Genomic DNA, 7,985 nt, shown 5'->3' on the forward strand with positions numbered 1-7,985 from the left:
TAAGCCCTTTCTCGAATTTCAAATATAGTTTGTAAATTTGCAGGTAGAAGTTTATTAAAGGCTTTGTATAAGATTATGGATGTATTGTAATTAACCAGATCCTGGAATTTAAGTAACTTTGCCTGAAGAAAGAGTTTGTGAGTATGATCTAGATAACCAGCCTTGTGAATAATACGCAGTGCTCGTTTCTGTACTGTGACTAATGGATTGGTTGTATTTTAGGGTTGTATTTTTATATTTTATATTCTACCTTGTCCTTTGAGCCACGTTTTCACTATCCCTACTAATTAATGTTATCTTGTTTCAGGATACACGTCGTACATAATACCTGCCATTATCCAATGACAGATCTGCTTACCTGTGTCTTTGCTCATTTCTCCTCCTTTTTTGTTTTTTTGTTCTGGGATTTCACACAACCCAGGAAAAATCATTACATAATGGGCTTGGATTTACAACATTATGAATGAAATATGCTCTATTTGGAATCAGCCTGTCCCCCTCCCCTTTCGACAGGTTGTGTGTGAGACTTCAGCACACCAGCAGCAAGCAGGCACACTGAGGACCTCACGCTCACTTTTCGCGTATATGTGTGTAATAGAATTTAGAAAACACATTGTTGCAAATTATAAGTCTGTATCATAATGTCTTCTGTTTTAGTGTTTGCTGGTTTGTTTTTATTTAGTTTTATTTTGCGAGCTGTGCAGCAAGCAGCAGGCGCACCTCGCAAATGGAGAGCGCCCTTATTCCCTGCAAATGGGCAATAGAAAACCATTCGGTGCCTATGCAATCCCTCAAATCCGCTGGCATGATGTCGGGGCAGCATGGGTGCGAGCAACTTTTTTTTGCCGATGCCGCCCCCACAACGATGCCACCATGGGCAACGGCCCATGTCGTCCATATAAAAAAACACCACTACCTATATTAATATGATAAAAAGGGAAGTTTCAGTATCTGAAGCTCAGACAGGTTGCTCTGTTTCTGCCTTTATATGAATAAAACGAATGCTGAAAAACTGGTTAAAATGTTAAATAGCAGAAAAAATTATTTTCAAAATTATTAACATTCATGAAATAACACATCTGACCATACCACAAGAAACTCAACTGTACGCACAATTATATTCACAATCACATGGTGCAACAATTTGAACACTTCAGATTGAGAAGCATTTTTCCTTTTATTGCATCTGTCTTCAAATCTACTTGTCACCTGTGATCAGCTAACCAATGAGGTATGTAAGATTCCTACCTTTAATGGTAGAAAATAGCTGTTTTCTTCATTTTTCTATGAATAATATATACATAATGCATATTACCAAGTATGCAACATGTGTTGATTCCCATGATCATTCCAATCTACACTGAGCAACCATTAAAGGACACAGTAACACAATAATAAAAAACCGTAAGGGTATAAGGGATCGAAAAACACTAGAAAAATATGATATGTTAATGTCATGCAACAGTTGTTCACAAAATGTTCTCTATTTATGATTAGTTTGGATTTTATACAAACTTTAAATCAAATATATCAACATACCCAGAAGGACCATTCGTTCTTCTGCTTAAAGGCAGTGTATATACAGTGGCTTGCAAAAGTATTCGGCCCCCTTGAACTTTTCCACATTTTGTCACATTACAGCCACAAACATGAATCAATTTTATTGGAATTCCACGTGAAAGACCAACACAAAGTGGTGTACACGTGAGAAGTGGAACGAAAATCATACATGATTCCAAACATTTTTTACAAATAAATAACTGAAAAGTGGGGTGTGCGTAATTATTCAGTCCCCTGAGTCAATACTTTGTAGAACCACCTTTTGCTGCAATTACAGCTGCCAGTCTTTTAGGGTATGTCTCTACCAGCTTTACACATCTAGAGACTGAAATTCTTGCCCATTCTTCTTTGCAAAACAGCTCCACAACTGCCCTGTGACGGCCTCAGAGGTTGTCTCAGAGAATATTGGGAGCAACAACACCATGAAGTCCAAAGAACACACCAGACAGGTCAGGGATAAAGTTATTGAGAAATTTAAAGCAGGCTTAGACTACAAAAAGATTTCCCAAGCCTTGAACATCCCACGGAGCACTGTTCAAGCCATCATTCAGAAATGGAAGGAGTATGGCACAACTGTAAACCTACCAAGACAAGGCCGTCCATCTAAACTCACAGGCCGAACAAGGAGAGCGCTGATCAGAAATGCAGCCAAGAGGCCCATGGTGACTCTGGATGAGCTGCAGAGATCTACAGCTCAGGTGGGGGAATCTGTCCATAGGACAACTATTAGTCGTGCACTGCACAAAGTTGGCCTTTATGGAAGAGTGGCAAGAAGAAAGCCATTGTTAACAGAAAACCATAAGTAGTCCCGTTTGCAGTTTGCCACAAGCCATGTGGGGGACACAGCAAACATGTGGAAGAAGGTGCTCTGGTCAGATGAGACCAAAATGGAACTTTTTGGCCAAAATGCAAAACGCTATGTGTGGCTGAAAACTAACACTGCACATCACTCTGAACACACCATCCCCACTGTCACATATGGTGGTGGCAGCATCATGCTCTGGGGGTGCTTCTCTTCAGCAGGGACAGGGAAGCTGGTCAGAGTTGATGGGAAGATGGATGGAGCCAAATACATGGCAATCTTGGAAGAAAACCTCTTGGAGTCTGCAAAAGACTTGAGACTGGGGCAGAGGTTCCCCTTCCAGCAGGACAACGACCCTAAACATAAAGCCAGGGCAACAATGGAATGGTTTAAAACAAAACATATCCATGTGTTAGAATGGCCCAGTCAAAGTCCAGATCTAAATCCAATCGAGAATCTGTGGCAAGATCTGAAAACTGCTGTTCACAAACGCTGTCCATCTAATCTGACTGAGCTGGAGCTGTTTTGCAAAGAAGAATGGGCAAGGATTTCAGTCTCTAGATGTGCAAAGCTGGTAGAGACATACCCTAAAAGACTGGCAGCTGTAATTGCAGCAAAAGGTGGTTCTACAAAGTATTGACTCAGGGGGCTGAATAATTACGCACACCCCACTTTTCAGTTATTTATTTGTAAAAAATGTTTGGAATCATGTATGATTTTTGTTCCACTTCTCACATGTACACCACTTTGTATTGGTCTTTCACATGGAATTCCAATAAAATTGATTTATGTTTGTGGCTGTAATGTGACAAAATGTGGAAAAGTTCAAGGGGGCCGAATACTTTTGCAAGCCACTGTAGCATAGTACATCTGCTCAATAAGAGAGTCAGTTTCAAAGAGTAAACGCTTGTTGATTCTTAAGTTTTAACTTACTTTGAGTGATGCCAGCCCATCAGGGGTTAGCGGTCACATGATCTAAAAACACTCAGTGCATCATCAACAAACATATCTAGCATGTTGTATGTTGACCAACACAACAATGCTGCTGATGCTGCAATTCCTATAGCTCAGGGGTGTCCAAACTTTTTTCACTGAGGGCCACATACATAAAAAATATAGGAGGGGCTGGGCCACTTACTAGAAATTAGGTATATAACCTTAACTGTAGTGTATTAAAGTTAGAAAAATCACTTAAAAGTGGTCAAATGTGTTATATTGTTGAATATAATTAAAGACAAAACTGCCTTCATCACAGCTTTCCATAAATGGATCTTTGTTGATTTATTCAGAGAAAGCTTTGGTAGCTCATTCTCAGAACAGCAGCCTCAGATTTCTTCTTAGACAGAAGATTTACAGCACAGAGAAAAAACAATAAAGGGGAAAATGGGACGGGTACATTTCAAGCTTGTTATTTAAGTTCTTAGGCTTAGCAACACACCTGTTAACGTTCGTTTGAAACGGTTATCAACATTAACAGACTGAACTGGACTTAATAACAGGAGTGCATATCATTTTAGTAAATTATTCTGGTGAGTATCAGCTGCGCTGGGTATGTAAATCGGGCCATCCAGCCGCGGTGCTCATCGTACGCCACTCGTGCCAAAAATCCGGACAAATGTCACTTGATCAAGGAGCAGATCTGCATCAGATGAGATCAGCTGACTTTGCGTGTGCGTGCGCTGTGTACTCTGTGTGTTAACAAGAAAAACGCATATAAGAAAGTGGTGCGCAAAAGCAGGGTAGTGACAGAATTGATGCGCATTATTGATATTTGAAGCATGTGTACCTGCACATGCATGCATATTAACACACGGGTACTGTGGAATATATTTTTTACTCACCTAAAGCGCTCGTGCTCTCGTCCACTCCCCGCAAAAAAATTAGCAGCTGTGCGGTGTCTGTGGCAACGGTGCTCGGATCGCATGCGATGGAGTAAAAATCAAAAGCACAGCTTTATCAGACAGTTGCAGTTTAATGTTGGCTGACGAGTCTTCAGTGCAACTGTATTTCTGGACATGCTGACGTTGTTGAAGTCCTGCACTTTTTTCGGGCACATTATTTCGGTGACTTTAACGAGGCAGCGTTTTATGAGGTCTCCATCTGAAAAAGGCTTGCCATGTCTTGCGATGAGTTGGGCGACCTCATAGCTGCTATTGGAGCCTTTTCCTGGACAATTTGAGCACGAAAAAAATACTGTTGCTGACCCGCAGGAGAGCTACCCTTTGCTTTAATTTCTGCTCTCGCTCAGCACCAGTGTAGGATGCATAGGCCTGATGTTTGGTTTCATAATGACGTCGTACATTATACTCTTTCATAACTGCCACAGTTTCAGTGCAGATCAAACAGACACACGTCCCCTTGAATTCTTTGAAGAAATATTTACTCTCCCACCGTGTCTGAAATTTTCTGCACTCACTTTCTACCTTTGGCTTCTTTGGTTCTGCCATGTTTGGTAACTTGGGGGTAAATTTCTTCTGTGATTGTCCTTTTTGGTGGAGCAACTGCCTTGATCAACAGTAGCTCCCCCTGGTGTTAAAACTAAGAAGTGCAATACACTCAAGCAAAAGTTGAAGTGCGGGCCATTTTCTATTCTATTTATAAAATTACTTGAGGGCCAATTAAAAATGGTCGGCCCGCGGGCCGGACTTTGGACACCCCTGCTATAGCTGAAAAGAAATCCAACTTTTCACCCTTCACAGCTACAAAGGCTGAATGTGCTGATAATGATGTAGTAAAAAGACCTTTGACCCTTTAGTTATCAGCAAGAGGAGATTTCATGACAGCTTTTAAATCACTCAAAGGCAGTCATATTCTATTGGTAAGTTTGTACAGTGACTCACAATCAAGACTAAACCCAGCTTGGTATTCTGTAATGACATCATCAAAAATAGTGAAACGTGGAAATAACAGCTCGAACAGCATAATATTTTATCTTGTCCTGAAATGTCTCCTTCTTCTTGCTGATTATCTTTACTTAACTTCTTTTCACAAAAGATGTTTCTGAGTTTTTTGATGTGAGACATTTTAGCTTCAAAGGTAAGTGAATTTAGATTAAAGAATGTCCTCTTTTTTTCGGTTGTATCTGGATGTACCCTTTTCAAAAGCAGGAAGAGCAGCTGTTATTGTTTCTGTCTGCTTAACTGTCGGTTTTACATTCATACGTACAGTCATACTTTTAAACCAGCTATAATTAAATAATTTTAAACGACAGATAAACTGAAAGATAATTCCTCCTTCTGATGAGATGTAGATGTTATTTTATTGTTCATTCCTGATGTATCCCTGTTACGGCCCTGTCCATATTTGGAATCACGGTATCTGGATTTTGTTCTATGTGTATGTCAGGTGCCTTTAAGTGTCTCTGCAGGTCCTCTTACTAAATGGAGAGCAAGCAGCTGCTGAATGGTTTCCATAATGAAGTGGTTGTTTTAAAAACCCTCTCCAGGAGTTGTCTCTGGGCAGCAGCAGGAGACCTGTCCTTGGCCTCCTAACCATCTGTGACAAATTGTCACGTGTGACTTTAAAGAATTGTTTGAAAAGTTTTGTATATAGTGTGTAAATAGCCTACTCTTTCACTTGTAAAAAAGGTAAGGTTTGTTTTTTGTTTCACACAGGGTTTAGGTGGTACCTCCCTTTTTGGAATAGCATGCCTTGATTGTTATTTTGGCCTTTGTTCACCTCGAAGTTAATGCTTTCAGTTTTTTGGTAGCAATAAAAGCACCTTGATCTGTAAATTGGCTTTTGGGTATGGCTTTGGGGACCAGGGCGGGATCACTTACCTTTAAACCCTTATGTTGCGCTCCTGTACCCCTAGACCGGGACGTAACAATTGCTAACTTAAAGCACTTCTTCCTTATGCACCGATGATACATTTAGCTGAACAAACCTATTTATTACTGAATTAACTTATTTTCGCAAAATTAACCTCTTTTCACAAAAGAAGTTAATTCAAAAGAAGTTAATTAATTGAACTGAATAAGTGAAAGGCAAAAGAATGAAAGAAAGGATGGATGGACGGACAGGTTGAAGAGCTGGAACAGTAACTTGAAATGTTAAAAGAAGTTCAAATTCATTCAGCTAAAAAAAAAAAAAATTATTTGACCATTCAATTAATGAAAACACAGTAACCATGTAATTATCCTAGGTTTGGACCCAGCATTTTTGGACACTCAGTTCTCTGAGTGATATTCTCTGTCTGGCTTGTTTTGTTGTAGTTTTTTCATTTTGAATATTACCTTTGCTTGGGTTGTTTTCTCATTCATATTTGGCATTCTTAGTTATCATTGTTAGTAGTTCTCAAGGTTTTCCTGTCCTCCTATGTTCATTGTGTCTAGTCTGTGTTCTAGGTCTCCCATGTTTAGTCAGCGCTGTCTTTGTGTTTACCTTTTTGTCAGGTTTATGTGTCTTATTTTGATACTCTCTTGTCCTGTGTGTGTGTGTGTGTGTTGTTTTCAATTTCACCTTCCCTCTTTCTCATTAATCGATTCTGTTCACCTGTGCCTTGTTTCCCCCCGCTGTGTCTCTTTCCCTAATTTCCTCACGTGTATTTAAGTTTTCCTTGCTTTTTTTATTGTACTGTTAGTCTCCCGAGTGTTTCCATCATGTGTGTCCTGTTTGGGACTACTTTTGACTTTTGCTCCAAATATTTGTGTAAACTGAGTGGACTCTGGTGCAATTACAATGTCACTTGAAGATAATAGTGGTGGTGATGGCTGCTTTTATTTTCATCTCTTTAACTTTGGTCATGATTTTTTTAACATGTCTCAGGCAAATAATTTAAACTTTTTGCAACCAAAGAAAAACTGTGAAAAATCCAAACATCTACCGTATGATTGCAGCCACGGATTTCAATTTTAATGGAAATAATAAGACCTTAAAATGTTACCGTTTACTTTTGAGATACTCCCAAAAAGTTTATTCTGTTGATCGAGACGTAGCGTTATCAGTGAGGAAAGATCCTCCTCCAGCTGTTTGGAGGCAGGCCAGGCCTACCTACTATTGAGCATCCAGTGTTCATCATCTCTTTGTCCTTCTACCTGACATCACACATCTTTTCTATTTTTAATCTAACATATACCATTTTATTTAGGCAGATATTATTTCAGACACTCTCCCTGTTACAGTATGTAAGACATGTAATATATATGAATATAATCAAATTATTAAAGTATGTATGAAGGTATATGTGAATAGGAGATGATGTAATTGTTGCTACTTCTGATCAGTATAGGGATCGAAGTAATACAGAGAAGAGGATATAATGGTGCGTGTATAGATAGATAGTGGTAAGACTACATGCCTTTGGAGCAGGAGTCGAGGGTACAATTCCCACCTGTGGCAAACCAGTAAGGGTCCTTGCTAACCAAGGAGAGAGAACTACAACAAGGTCCACGTCAGGTGTTGAGGAACCGGGGACTTTGTGGGCAAGAGACGAAAATAGTGAGCTGCTACTACGCAAGTAACCCCAAATTACATAAATAGGATGATGGAATTTTAGTGATGGCAAAACAGCGACTCTAGAAGTAGCTCAGTGTTCCAACATTTGGAAGAAGGGAATGAACTGCTAGAGATTGATGAGCTACAACATACATGCTACGGCAAGGGGAAGCCAGGACGACAGGTC

Source organism: Oreochromis niloticus, linkage group LG19 (genome assembly GCF_001858045.2).
Source record: "Oreochromis niloticus isolate F11D_XX linkage group LG19, O_niloticus_UMD_NMBU, whole genome shotgun sequence".
NCBI classification, from domain to species: domain Eukaryota; kingdom Metazoa; phylum Chordata; class Actinopteri; order Cichliformes; family Cichlidae; genus Oreochromis; species Oreochromis niloticus.